General features: G+C 39.6%; 1 protein-coding gene across 2 annotated transcripts in view; it reads right to left on the bottom strand.

The window, feature by feature from the left end:
- LOC126293725 (uncharacterized) overlaps positions 1–13,676 on the bottom strand; it is a 122,652-nt gene extending 108,976 nt beyond the window's left edge. Inside the window, exon 1 of one of the 2 annotated variants that reach the window (XM_049987041.1) lies at positions 13,610–13,676. The gene's annotated coding sequence lies outside the window, so the exon portion shown is untranslated. The remainder of the gene's footprint in view (positions 1–13,609) is intronic. The other variant, XM_049987048.1, reaches the window with a different exon arrangement.
- Between the last annotated feature and the right edge of the window lie 2,423 nt (positions 13,677–16,099).

The following is a 16,099-nucleotide window of genomic DNA, read 5'->3' as shown; positions in this document are numbered from 1 at the left end:
ATAGGAATATAAACGAAAACATCCAAGTCACCATTTACGTAACAGATTGATAAGACATCACTCTTCAAATCATATAAGAAGTACTAGGACTCTTCACACGACCCAACATTTACAAATTACGGTCAAGTCTCCCATTCTGGCCACTACCCCACTTATGGCCACTTTGATGTGATAACTGAACTGTTAAGCTTCTTTTGGACACCAACAGTAGTTTATTATGAACAATATGAACTGTACAATTCCAGTAGATATAGAAGCATTTCTTTGTCTGTTCTTGTTTGGAGTCATAATTTTGTGAAAAATTCTGTGTTGTAGAAGATGAGTTTTGTAGCGTTTCTTTAAGCAATGCATAATTTGATTTTCATTTTCTACACATTTAAATAAAACTGTATCTTTTGGGAGGTAGGGCTAAGAATTATAATTTCATTTCTTACACGTTAAATATGACACAATTAAAAAACAAACCACTGAACTTCATGGCCATTAAAAGATCTTGGTTCACTGTTTCGGCACAAGTAGAGACATGTGTCCTATTTTGCCACTTTAAAAAATATGTACAAAGTATCTACAATACAGATTTGGTCTGCTTTCTAAGTAGACCAATTTTATTTAATTAGGCATATTTGAAATATTTCTGGCGTTTTTTATATCAAGGTATACCTAATTAATTGTCTTGCCTGAACATCTCATATTAATTTATCTAACCTCATAATAGTGAAATGCTACCCATGCTATGAAAATATAATGTTTTTTTAGCTCAAAGTTCTGAAGTCAACAAAAGAATAAGCAAAGTTAAAAACGCACAAGAGACTATTGTTGATGGTATTTAGGCTACTACTGCAAACAAGTTACTTGTTTAATGTGCTCCAGGAATAAAATTTCTGGTCGCTCTCCACAAGGATGTACTGTGCACTGTGACCTCCATTCTGTTGCAAGAGGGAAAATACGAAAATAAAAATAATAATATTGCTGAGGGACTGTTTTCAACATGCGATTTCTAGGAAAATCTTTACGTATCTGTTTCTAATGCAGCCTTAGAACTGCCTTTTAAATAGTTTTTGACCAATCAACCTTGAGAAAAGTGATAGTGTGGCTTTCTTAAGAAAGGCAAATTTTTGTCACAAAAACATGGTGAAGGTTAATGGGACTCGAGATACTTCTACAGGGGACAAAAATAAGAAATTGATCCCAGAAAGTATCTGAAACTCTGTTAGGGTCATTTAACATATCCTTATGCCTATCTCGATTTGTCCTTCAGATGGTCATAAGTGGTTCCCCAGCACTACTCTATATGGAACAGATAACTTATCAACCCATAGCCTACCTTGTATACACATGCCAGTTTACAGAACATCATTTATTTATTATTAATGAACAGCCAACTTCCTGTAAGTAATTTTACACGAGTAACCCATTGCTGTAACTCTTGTACTCTACTTGCTTAATGTGCCTTGAGACACATAGGAGTGTTGAGCATTTTTAATCTTCACTATACCTGAGGCACAGCACAAGCTCAACTGACAAAAATGTGGAATACTTCTTCATGGTTTCTCCCCTTTTCCCTATAATCATGGATGTTTTGATACCCCTGTGATCATTTTTGAATCACATTAATGTAGATATATCATTTAAAGCATGTGTTCTAAAGAGTGGTACCTGGTGTTATGTACTTCCACGTGTGGCAATGTCTTTTTTTTTGTAATTGTGTACTCACTCTATTTATTAAAATATTGCGCCACTTCAGTGTTACCTTACATCACAGGCTTTCAATAACAATACCAATTTACTAATACAAGGCACCATGGCTGTTGAAAGAGGTGCATACACGAAAAAAAACACACACATGTAAACAAAAATAAAGACATACATTTTGCAGATTGAGTTTTTTTTGTTTGTAGAAACTCCATATTTCACTCACAAACAAGTAAAAACATGTACAATATTATGTAATGTGTGTGATGTTATGAAAAGCATAGATTGTAACACGACATCTCCGCTATATGGTGGGCAGCAGACAGGCACAACAAGAAGACTGCTTCATTTTGTTGTGCCTGTCTGGGACTCAGCATCTTCACTATGTCTTTTCATAATATTATGATTATTCCCTCTTGGATTTCCCACTGTTTAAAAAAATCTACATTAGTTCCCAATTGAAGTCTTTACAGCTGGGTTCTCTTTGATGGACCACTCATCAGCAATACAGATGTGTCCGATTCCGCCCATCTGATTTGATCTGTGTTGGTATCAAGATGGAGAACATTCCTATTTCCAGTATATACATTATGTCGTCCATAACGTCATTAAAATAAATTTCGGTGTAAAATCCATACCAACTAACATACTATCAAACAGCATCAAACTATTAACCATATGACGAACTAACAATTTCAAAACGGAAAACAAATCAGTTGCCAATAACTAACAACAACAAAATAATTGAGTCAAGTTGACACATACTCCCAAAAGATCGAGTGACACACAGACTTAAGTCAATGCTGCACTAACAACACTCACAAACAATTCAGAAACACAGACTAAGTACCATCAATTGTATAATTCCATAGATCACCCATTTTCCTGATTCTTAATTCTGGGACCAGTTCACCAATAATGACGTTAATAAAATTCAAATGAAAGATAATTGGCTGAAATAGTAGTATGCAAACATACAACAGATGGGCACCAGGTGTTAATGCACATCTTTCAGTTTTTTTTCTCCAGAGCATGTTTCTCCACAAAACTTCAAACTACACTAACACAGCAGTGTATCCAGTATGTATAAAATTCTAATGGCTACCTTGGATACTCGCAAGAAGCAACAATTTGCATTAGACCTAGAACTAAGTTTGTTTTCTGAACAAATTTGTTTGTCTTAAGATTACTGAAAGAGGGAGAAGAAAACTTACTACAGAACGAGGGAGAAGAAAACTTACTGCGAGGGGCAGAAACTAAAATTATTTTCTTTCTTAATTCAACTTCTTCCTTTGCTAAACTTCTTGCCTGCAGCATTCCTTCAACAAATGAACAAGATGTAAATTAGGGTGACTAGGAGCTTAACACCAAAAATGGCAACAGGGAATAGTGAAGACTGCAGTGCAGACTACAAAACCTTCAGCACTCATTGAAAATTTATCCTTTAGTGTTTCCTTTGCAGTTAAGGTACCAAAAGTGAGGCAGACGTAAAATATAGAACTGCCATCCCATATCACTTCTTTCTGCTTTCTCAAAAATATCAGAGGGGCTGATGAAATTGAAAGTCACTATTTACCCAGCCAACAATGAACTTCAGAATTGCAGCCATCACGGTCTCTGTCCAAAACGCAGTACAGAAATTGAACTCATAGACTACACGCAAGACACAAATAAAAGTTCGGAGAAAAATAAAAAGTTCGGTAGAAATCAATTTAGATCGGTTGAAGTCATGATCCGGGTCAGCGGTAGTCAAGGCGATGCTTTATCTAGTGCTCATAGGTTGCCAATGCGTCAGTTTCGCGTAGCCATTAGCACGATTCTCTAACATAACCAATGAGAGGAAAAAGGAATGTCAATGTGTTTCTAGCGCCAAAACTGAAACCAGTGTCTCGTTTGCTGTTTTTCAGTGTATTAGCGAGTTCCGAGAGAAATATTATGTGATTATGGCAGCGAGTGTTATGAAGTGAACTGATTTAAATAATTTAGTTGTATACGACGACATGCACGAAATGCATTAAATTCGGTGGTGAAAAGACTTTTAAAGAGTCACAGACTTATGTGGATGGTATCATCCGAAAGCTGCTACTCTGCGTAAGTCGACTGGATCGATGTTTTTTAATTCAATCACGGGAGAAGGTAGAGGATCAATGTTTATTAATAATAGAATCGCATGTTCGATGTATTAATAAAGATTGATGCACCTACCTTTTCCGTTATTTAATTTAAAAACATTGGTCCACTTACAAGCAGCGGTCCATCAACTTTTTGAACCTATCTATATGGTGATGCAGGTACCACACTGCAGCCATTCACTCTCGTGGGCCCTCGTTTGCCCTCGGATAAAACATTCCGAAATTAGTATGATAACAGTGCTAAAAAGAGCTTGCATTACATCGTCCCTTTGTGTGGTATAATGGATAGGATAACAACTTCTCATCCGGTAGATTATTGATTTGAATCTTATCCCAAGCAAAAAATTTGTTTATTTTTAAATCTTTATCGAAATTGCTTCGACCATTATTTTTATTCCATTAACTGGTTTAAATGCAATTTATTTCTATTCCTTTGTCAAATTATTTTAATCACTGTATGGGAGTTTTTATTTATTTCAGCCGGCCGGAGTGGCCGAGCGGTTCTAGGCGCTACAGTCTGGCATGACTGTGTGTGTGATGTCCTTAGGTTAATTAGGTTTAATTAGTCCTAAGTTCGAGTGGGCTGATAACCTCAGAAGTTAAATCCCATAGTGCTCATAGCCATTTAAACCATTTATTTCATTTTTTCTTCATATCATTCTTTTGCCAATTGAAATTTTTGTACATATGAATTTAATTATATTTACCTACCATATTATTCTATTATTTGAAAATTTCGATCAGCTAAAAAAAAAAGATGGAATAATCTATTTATGTTTGTGCAGTAGTGCGAAAAAATGTATTTTTGCTACCAGATGAGCAACTTTCTTGCACAATAATAGCCATACATTACCATGTAGATATTTCAAAAAGTCGATCACTCCTCTCCTCGTTAGTGTGCTCACGCAGGTCGATTGGGGCTACTGAAGAACGGGATACAAACCGTCGGCTTTGGCCAATGACGTCATAATTTTCCAGAGATCATTTGTTACACAGATTTAACAGCTGAGAGGAATGTTCATAAACGCAGGAAAAAAGCAGATAACAGACATATATCACAGCCAGTACTATTTCGACCATAATGTTAAGGGTATCGCTTGTTTGAGTCCTAGTACTCCTGTAAAAAATAAAGGAAAGAAAAGGGATAGAAGTAGCTGTAGCACAGAATACCTCACCTGGCATATATATGAATAGTATCTCGAACTGCTGTCAAGCTGTGTAAGTTAACTGCAGTACGGGACACAAATTTAATGTATGTGGATTTATTCGGTTTAGTTAGCATTAGTATCCTATTATTCAGCTAAACTGTATAGGTCAACTGAAGTACTTGTTTCTTTCGCCTTCGCTACCACTAATACTTTGTTATTACGTAGATAGTATTAATAGTGAAGGCAGAAAATTCTACATACATAATACATGTGCCCCATACTTCAGTTGACCTATGTAGGTCAACTGAAGAAAGAATAGGATACTACTGCTAACGAAGACGAGTAAATCGATGTGAGTTACATTGGCAACCTGTACCTCACTTCAACTACGCGAAGGCGGAAGAAGACTGTTGTGTACATAGTTCCGCGTAGTCAGCGCATACACAACTTTCCCACTAGAGCGCGCCCCACTGAGCACAACAGTGCAGGTGCAGCACTCGTCCATCTCCGCACTACGAGATGGCGCTTCCTTAGAGATAGACCAAATTCTGCTTCCGCCAAACCGCGTATTAATATATAACGCAGCCAATGAGATTGCTGCTAACGTAGAACCTTTTCTCCTTGCGGATCACACTCCTGCAGTGATACCTGAACGCACGAGGTATTATAACGAGTGTACAGACCTCTGATTAGTCCGTCTACATTTTTCTGCACCAGTCTGTACCAGTCTGCACTAGTCTGAACCAGTCTATAGTCAAGTTTCAGTCTGCACCTAAGAAGATTATACATTTATCTTCATGGCTATGTACAGAAATATGATAGACACTTTGTCAAGTATCAGAGATATGTGAGAATAAGATTAACGTACCAAGGCCAAAGAAAATTCAGATTGTCAATTGCAAATAGCATCCAGAATCAAGTTATGTAATGTTTATGCTTGTTATTATTTTAATAAATCTGTGTGAAAATTAATCAAGTTCTGTTTAAAGTTGGTGACCGTCAATCTGCTACTCTAAGCGTGTAAGTGACATTTCTATCGTCTGACCTAACGGCAGAAGATAAACATGCCACAATAAGAAATGGCTCTGAGCACTATGGGACTTAACATCTATGGTCATCAGTCCCCTAGAACTTAGAACTACTTAAACCTAACTAACCTAAGGACATCACACAACACCCAGTCATCACGCCCACGATAAGACCACAAGACATATTGCTGACACTCGCCTACTTCGTTAGAGCGACAAGTCAAATACTCTGATGGTGTGTGTACCGAAGGTCTTACAGTATGCACACCACAAAGACGACACACACAAAATTTGTATCCCGTACTTCAGTTGACCTGTATATGTCAACTGAAGCTGACCTGTATACAGGTCAACTGAAGTACGGGATACAAATTTTGTGTGTGTCGGTCTTTTCGCCTTTAGTAGTGCACATTTTCTGGCTGACCAATGACGTTCTATACTATTGGTACAACCCCCAGTCGATGAAGATCTCAATTCAATATTATGATTGACAACAAGATGCTGAAAACCCCTGTTCCCCCTGTATGTAGAAAAACCATCAGAAACGACTACAGCATCCTCTCCAACATGATCATCAATTAATTTCACCAAAACTTTCTTCGTTCGATTAGGAACTACTTTAAAAACTACATCGTCATATTCTGGACCTGAAATTACAGCCCCCCCCCCCCCCCAAATCCATAACCCTACTGCAGGTTCCCCCCTGTTGTACTTCTTTAGCCAAAACGAGATTCATCGATTTCGACTCTAACACATGCCCCCCTCCCCCCAAAGGCCCCCTATATTTTATATACTCCCCACAAACTTTTCTACAAAACGAGCACCAGTCTACAACGGTATGCTCAGATACACGACATTCATGCACGCACAGCCACACAGGATCCCTCAAACACCATCAGTATGTATTTTTTTTATATCCTTCAAGGCCAGGTTAGATTGCTCACACCATGTTCCTCGTCTAATTGAATGCCATAGACGATCCTTGCTACACCTCCATACGAGTAAATCGTGAGTACGACGAGCAGACATACTTACCAGGCGCATATGTTCGCCGCACTCACGACATCGAACGTAATCAGCAAGAACACCAGACTTATGCAAAAATCGAATGGTTTCCATCATTTCTACGCCCACAGGCTCCTTTAAATCATCTATATTCATGGGAATAGATAAATCCATACCTACAAACGAAAATGAAAAACTAAAAATTCTTATAAATTAAAAAACTATGCGTCCAAATTATCTCAAACTTACTAAGAATGAAATTAAGTATCGACTGAATTGGAAAGAACCAATTATTTAAATCAACGAACACGAAAAAAATCATATGCAGTGTCTAGCGCTGTCTTTTAAAACCACATTCTTTTTTTTCTCAATGTACAATGATGGCGCTTTCCACAGCAGACAACCCATTATCTATGGCTCGAAAGTAAACACATAATATCTATGAGTAATCTATGATGTCACTGGTCAAAGCGGAAGAGTTGTATCCCGTTCTTCAGTAGACATTACCATGTAGATACACTACTGGCCATTAAAATTGCTACACCACGAAGATGAAGTGCTACAGACGCGAAATTTAACCAAAAGGAAGAAGATACTGTGATATGCAAATGATTAGCTTTTCAGAGCATTCACACAAGGTTGGAGCCGGTGGCGAACCTACAACGTGCTGACATGAGCAAAGTTTCCAACCGATTTCTCATACACAAACAGCAGCTGACCGGCGGTGCCTGGTGAAATGTTGTTGTGATGTCTCGTGTAAAGAGGAGAAATGCGTACCATCACTTTTCTGACTTTGATAAAGGTCGGATTGTAGCCTGTCGCGATTGCGGTTTATCGTATCGCGACATTGCTGCTCGCGTTGGTCAAGATCCAATTACTGTTAGCAGAATATGGAATCTGTGGGTTCAGGAGAGTAATACGGAACGCCGTGCTGGATCCCAACGGCCTCGTATCACTAGCAGTCGAGATGACAGGCATCTTATCCGCACGGCTGTGACGTATCGTGCAGCCACGTCTCGATCTCTAACGCATGGGGACGTTTGCAAGACAGCAACCATCTGCACAAGCAGTTCGACGACGTTTGCAGCATCACGGACTATCAGCTCGGAGACCATGGCTGCGGTTACCCTTGACGCTGCATCACAGACAGGAGCGCCTGCGATGGTGCAGTAAACGACGAACCTGGGTGCAAATGGCAAAAAGTCATTTTTTGGGATGAGTCCAGGTTCTGTTTACAGCATCATGATGGTCGCATCCGTGTTTGGTGACATCGCAGTGAACGCACATTGGAAGCGTGTATACGTCATCACCGTACTGGTGTATCACCTGGCGTGATGGTGTGGGGTGCCATTGGTTACACGTCTCGATCACCTCTTGTTGGAATTGACGGCACACTGAACAGTGGATGTTACATTTCAGATGTGTTACGACCCGTGGCTCTACCCTTCATTCGATCCCTGCGTAGCCCTACATTTCAGCAGGATAATGCAAGACCGCATGTTGCAGGTCCTGTACGGGCCTTTCTGGATACAGAAAATGTTCGACTACTGCCCTGGCCAGCGCATTCTCCAGATCTCTCACCAATTGAAAACGTCTGGTCAATGGTGGCCGAGCAACTGGCTTATCACAATACGCCAGTCACTACTCTTGATGAACTGTGGTATCGTGTTGAAGCTACATGGGCAGCTGTACATGTACACGCCATCCAACCTGTTTGACTCAATGCCTGGGTGCATCAAGATCGTTATTACCGCCAGATGTGGTTGTTCTGGGTACTGATTTCTCAGGATCTATGCACCCAAATTGCGTGAAAATGTAATCACATGTCAGTTCTAGTATAATATATTTGTCCAATGGCAACCTGTTTATCATCTGCATTTATTCTTGGTGTAGCAATTTTAATGGCCAGTAGTGTAGTTTCAAAATGTCGATCACACTTCTCCTTGTTAGCATGCTCACGCACGTCGATTCCGTAGGAACACAGAAGAGAAAAATATTTCACTGCTTTTTCGGATAAACCATAGGTTTCGACGCTATCCTTGTTTTGCAGGTAGTAGCATAGCTTAAATAGCTGCGACTCAAACCAGGAGCAATTAAACTTATAATCCTCGTTTACAGGACTGTTTCACCCTCTCTTCGAGACACGTCGTCCGCCTGCATAGCACCAACAGCTCCACGCCTTCATTTGTTATCATACCTCGCGGCAGGCGCTGACGACATACCTGCACGAAAAACGTAAGTACGCCACTGGCCCTATTCTAGACTTTTACCATTTAGATTTGTCTAAACTCTAAAGTCTTCGATACAGTCTGCCATGAAATCGTCCTTGATAAGCTGGAAGCAACAGGTTTCGGAGGAAGAACTAAAATGTGGTTTCAGTCATATCTCAAAAACAGATCTCTGATTGTAGTGCTCACCACTGATAATTGGAATAGGAAAACAAGGTTAGTTTCAAAAGCAAAAGAAGTTCCCCGAGGTGTGCCGCAGGGCAGCATCTTAGGGCCACTAGTCGCTGTCATGCTGTTCAGTCCCCAGGTATCATATGTGATGCCTCCAGGTTTTTTTCTTTTTTTTTTGGGAGGGTGGGCGGGGCGGGTACGCTGCGGAATCTTTTTCGGCCTGTGGTATCATACACAATAGACACCGCGCTTGCCGCAGCTCGCTTGTTCGTACTTCTGCCACGCACCACTAGGAGACAGCACTGATTGAAAAATACAGATTCTGGAATTGCATAGCATGGCTAGGCGAAATAAAGTTAAAGACATAAATTTTATCAATTACATGTGCTTTCACGTGCTTTAACAACTTAGGAAATCTCTAAAGACAATACTCACTCAATAGTAAACTATAAATTAACGTTTTACAGGATTTATGAAAGTTAATGTTTCGGGTATCATATACTATACCCTGGGACGCAACGTCGATTTTGTTCACGTCAGTGGAAGTGAGGTTATATTTGATTTCCACTTGATTCTCAGGCTTGACTGATGAAGAGATCACTGAGTTGGTCAACAGAATTGACCCAGATGAGTCTGACGTAGAGTCTGATTTCTTTGTATCAAAGCGTCATCTCCATCATCAAAGCGACGAAAGCTCATCAGATGAAGAATCTGTACCTCTTGCTAAAATCCGAGAAAGAAGCGAGTTTTGGAGGCACACAGATGTGTAAGGATAAGTGTGTTATTAAAGAAATTACGGTCTCTTACTAGATGGTTTACTTAAAAAAACTATTTTGCCTTTTTTTAGTTTTCAGGTGCTTAGCACTTCCAAAAACCTCTGATCCAACATTGCTGCCAGCACATAAAAAAAGGTTCAAATGGCTCTGAGCACTATGGGACTCAACATCTCAGCTTATCAGTCCCCTAGAACTTAGAACTTAGAACTAACCTAAGGACATTACACACATCCATGCCCGAGGCAGGATTCGAATTTGCGACCGTAGCGGTCGCGCGGTTCCAGACTGAAGTGCCTAGAACCGCTTGGCCACCAACGGCCGGCTGCGAGCACATCAGTAGCCAAGGTTTGAATAATTTTGCAAATACTTTCATTTTTTTAAGGATATGTCTCAATTCACAAATTATAGGCATGTCACTAAAACAGGAAATTCACTAAAATGTACTGTAGAAGAAATGGACAAGTTTTGGGGAGTGAGTATTGTTGCGGCACTTATAGGTGTACCACGTCTAAGAATGTGTTGGGAGAGGAAAAGTATGTACCCACTAGTTGCAGACAGAGACAGATTTTACCTACTGAGGTACAACATAAAATTTGTTGACGACAATGCTGTTAGAAAGGGATGTTTAGAAAACCATGGGTCAACGGAAATATCTATTGATTAGCAGATTATTCCGTTTCATGGACAAGTGATAATGAAGCAGTTTGTAAAGGGAAAACCTAACCCAGGAGGTATGAAGAATTTTGTCATGGCACACCCTCATGGTGATTTCTGTATGTATGAAGGAAAAGGGAAAGAAATTCAGTCCAAAAAAGTGCCCCCCCCCCCCCCCCAGAGAAGTTAGATGTAGGAGGTAGAGTAGTGTTGAAACTTAGTGATACATTGACAGAGAAGTCGTCAGTTTATGTTGACAGATATTTTACTTGTGTTCCCCTCCTCAACAAGTTACTGAGAGACAGGAACATTACTGCCAGTGGCACAATAATGCTGAATCGCATCCCCAGTTTGAGGAAGATGCAACAATGATAAAAACAAGAGGCAGCCATGGTCAGGTGGTAAGGAATGATGGGAACCTAGCAATTATCAAATGGTTTGACAACCGAGCGATTTATTTGGCTTCAACAGAATCAGGTGTTGAGGCAATTGAAAACGCACTCGGTGGTCTAAAAAAGAGAAAATAGAAAAAGTACATTGAAGTTCCTCGCCCATGTGTATTAAAGGCATACAATACTTACATGGGAAGTGTTGACCTGTTAGCTAGGATGGTGGGAAAATATGGCATGAGAGCCCAGACCCACAAATGGACCATCAGAGTGATTCATCATTTCATTGATTTTGCAATTGCTGCTGCATGGTTGGAATACAGAGAGACTGCAATGCAGAATGGTATTGCAAAGAAACATACAGTACCATCCTATCAGTTCAAGCTTGATATTGCATAAAATCTGATAGATTTTTACCAATGGTCAAGTTCACTGATCATACCTGTGGAGCAAGAACTAGACTCCGAAGATGAAGACTATTTGCAAGATAGGAAAAAACTATGACATCCCATCCCACTACCACCAATGGAAAAAAGGAAAGCAAGCAAGCTTCATCTGCCTGAAATGATGAACCATGTTCAGAAGAGCAGGTCAAAATGCTGGGCACAAGGTTGTGGAGGTCTCACTTTTGTACAATATGAGCAGTGCAAAATTTTTTTTGCTTCACTGCTGTGAGGAACTGTTTTAACAAATTCCACAAAAAATAAAATAAATTTAGTATAAGTGTTGTTAATTTACATTTGATACTTGTGATAATACCAAAAGAGGAACAATAATTTGACACGTTTTGCTATGGTAATTTCGTTTATATATTTTTAATTGTTTACATAATATAGATAAAAATTTTGATACCAAATTTCTGTTTTCACCTATCATGGTATCTAAAGAAAATATGAACAATGTGTGTAATATTTCTGACTGGAATTTTTTTGGAATAAACCAAAATGAAACTGCATAGTTGTGTGTATAAATGCCCTGCTTGAGTTCCAATGTATCATATGTGATACCATCTATAAAAAATTGTGAATAATTGAAAAAAATTTTGAAGTCATTCATTGTTAACTAGCACCGCAGTTAACACAAATTTAGCTCACTTGAAATTTTAATATGTGCTCAGGACTGATGAGGATATATGTAAATGATTTACAGCTACAATATGATACAGCCAAAATTGTATTACATGCAGATGACGAGTCTAAAACTGAGTGTCTTCAAAAACTCATCACATTTCACTACTGATGAAACAGTAAAAAAGTATTGAGACTTGGTTTAGTGCAAATAAGCTTACAATGAATGCAATGCAAACAAATTGCACTCAGGATGAAGACATTAATCTATTACTGGATGACAGACTAACAGAGAGGGTGCAGTTTGCAGAATTTGTAGGGGTCCTTATAGATGAGGCTATAAATTGGAAACATAAAGTAAGATTTCTTCTACACAGACTTAACTCAGCCTCATTTTCACTGAGTGTTGTCGCAAGTGTTTCCACTTTAGAAGGCATCAGAATGGCATACTTGGAATATTTTCATTCCGTTGCCTCATATGGAATAGCATTCTTGGCAAACTCAGAATCTGATTAAAAAGAAATTTTATCTTACAAAAAAGAGTTGTTCGAATAATTACCCACAGCCATACAAACCTATCTACAGGTCTCTTTTCAGGAAATTAGGAATATTTACTCTGTCGTCACTCTATATATTTAAAAGTGTACTCTTAACCAAAGCAAATCTAAGCACTCTACACACAAATCCCGACTATAACAACTCTAACATATGGAACAGGAATGATCTACACGCCGAAGAAATAAAAACAGCAGCAACTCAGAATCATATAAGCTCTACAATGCATTAAAGACTTAACGGATGATATATATTATAATTTGGGACTTTGAAAATTTTATAACTCATAAACGTTGCAACTCACTATATGAATACCTTTCATATCAAGGAAATGATTTTATAAACTTGTCTCCAATATAGTGCACGTGTCTGATAAGTCCTCTGAGTAGCTTGTATCTTTGTATGTTTCAGTTTATAATATAGTATTTTACTACCTTTATTACTCTTTATTCTATATGTAGTTTTTACTGGGAAACAAATTATTATGTACCATTCACATGCAAAGAAACTATAAATTTACTGGTAAATGTTGTAAGCAGTTATATTTCGTACATTCCATATTTTTAATTTCTATGTATGGCAAGTCCAATACCGTTTGTACGGTGGCTTTGTTGCTAAATAAATAAATAAGACTCGTCGTCTAGTTGTATATACTGCACGGACACATTGCTGTAGTAATGTCCGATAGTTCGCGAGTAAGAAGCAAATACTAAACAATACGAGGATTGAGTTAAACGTGTAAAGGAAATAAGCACAGAACTTACCGCGCTCCGCTTGCTTACGACGCGCGCAACATGTACACACCTACACACACCCGTCTCGCAATCGATACTGTCAGACGCTGTGACGAATAGCGCCGAAGAGAGCCGAAGAGTAGCGGTCTAGCATCGATCGCGTAGCAGACGGAACGACGTGATCCTGGGTTTCCACGCTCCATTCTAGATAATATGAAACTAAAACAGAAAGCACTTGATCATATTGTTTATGACTGGCTTTATATTCTTCCAGCCTCCTTTATCACAACTTTATTTTGCCCACTGTCCATTTTGTCACAAACTTGAGTCATTGTTGCAGTGACATGAAATGATCGTATGGCATTGTTGGACGGAGGCCCCATGCGGGGAAGTTCGGCCGCCGTATTGCAAGTCCTTTTTAGTTGACGCAACTTCGGCGACTTGCGAGTCAATGATGATGAAGAACACATAACACGCAGTCATCACGAGGCAGAGAAAATCCCTGACCCCGCCGGGAATCGAACCCGGGATCCCGTGCGCAAGAAGCGAGAACGCTTCCGCAAGACCACGGACTGCGGACATTGTTGTTGCAGTGTTTTGACACGACGAAACATCAGCTTCTTCATCCCGATCTTTCAGCAAAGACATCGCTATTTTGTGGCTCTCCGCTGGGTCAGCCCTTCCAAACAGAATGCTCTGTACAGCTCTTTTCATTTTCGTTGTAGATCGATTTATCTCTTCCGGCATGAAGTGCTTATCTTTGTGACTGCGAATTGCAGTTAACGTTGCTTTTGTGGAAACTATTCACCGAGAGCTGGGACGAAACATAAACAGACTTTAGTTATTACGTGTTACCGAAAAACAAGGTCACGTGAGCGACTACGCTCGTTTCTAGAGAAAGCATTCGGTGTTCACGTGACACGTATGGGTGTGGAAAATCCTTGGGGGACGCTTTGCAGCTGGTGGCGTTCGACTGGCTGCTGAGCTGTCTCAGAGGACCGTGAGAAACCTGGGCAACAGTGCGCGAAATAAATTTAACAATAATGTTAAACTGAGTTCATTCTGTCGAAGCAGACATATTTTCATTCAGGTTGCTAACAAAACGCTCCATTCAAACACAATTAATTGTTAATTTTAATAACAATACCACTAATAATAATGATAAAGGACGAAACAAGGTTCACTTTGTTGTAATTGAGGTTTATAACAAACTGCTCCTCTATAATGCAGTCTGATTTCCACATTTAAGTTTCCACTTTTTCTACGACATGGAGGACGCATTTGTTCCAATCCTCTGCAGTCACTGTTCTTACTGCTTCTTTCGACATTTAGTATGTTTTGTTTTTCGCTGGAACATAGCCTTTGATTCTGGCCCACACTAACTCGATGGCGTTTAATTCCACAGTGATACGGAGGAATTCTGAGAACAATTTTCCCTGCTTTCTTCGCCATTTTATCTATTGCGTATTCGTTGTGCACTCTTCTGTGATTTTTAACTATATCTAAAAGTTCTTTGTTCAACGTACCGTCTTCGAAATCGATGCTTTTAGATTTTAGCCACTTTGATATTGCGTGTTTATTGGAATTCGCTTTGGGAACTTTTTCTTTTCTCCGAGAATGGTACAGCGCGTCATCAATAACAATAACTGCATTTTCCTGAAGCCGAGGAAGAACATCTTGAAACCACTTCTCGAAGGTTTCAGCGCACATCTCCCCATCTTCTTGGATTCGAAAGTCCACAAACATCCTTCAACGAACCCTGCTTTGCAGCCAATGTGTGCGATAATCAGACGTTTCCCTTTCCTGATGGACGCTTGCTTCCGGTGGATAATCTGGACAGAAACGCTTGTTTTGAGGAATTTATGATGTCATCTACCCAGACGTAACTTCGGGTATGTCCTGCGTTCAGCCAATTCTCGTCCAAATAGTAAATGGGTCTGCATTAATCTCTGCACCGTTTAATGGTTCGAAGATAACGCCGCCTGCATAAAATGATGTCATCCCTGTCCATTAGCATGCTATCGCGCCCACGCCGGACATATTTGAAATTCAATTCTCTCAATAACTTACAAAATGTAGTTCTCCGAAAATTGGCCAGATCTGCATCTTCGTTCACGACTGTAAGCACCTTGTCAATTGTAGGCAATTCGTTGCGAAAAAAAAATCGTGTGCTTTCCTTCGTATCGTATTTATATCGAAGTCATCAACACTTTCAGAAAGTTTCTGTCGTAATTTTCCTTTCTCGGGAGACTTCAAAGAGTGTGTGGCCTTGTACTCACTTATCACACGATACACTGAAGAACGTCCAACACCTGTAGCTGCAGCTGTTTTCGAAACAATGTCACTCATCGACTGCTCTGGATGTAACAGTTCCGTTTCATATACATTAAGCACCATGTGCTTCTCAGAAGAACTTAATGATTTCTTCTTTGCTCGCTTCTTTGGTGGACTCGGAACTCACACGTGGACCTCGCTCGCTGTATCCGTGGATGGCATAATGAGGACAGCCGTATGTGGTGC

This window comes from Schistocerca gregaria, chromosome 10 (genome assembly GCF_023897955.1).
Source record: "Schistocerca gregaria isolate iqSchGreg1 chromosome 10, iqSchGreg1.2, whole genome shotgun sequence".
In the NCBI taxonomy this organism is placed as follows: Eukaryota; Metazoa; Arthropoda; class Insecta; order Orthoptera; family Acrididae; genus Schistocerca; species Schistocerca gregaria.
This window is presented reverse-complemented; position numbering and strand designations above follow the sequence as displayed.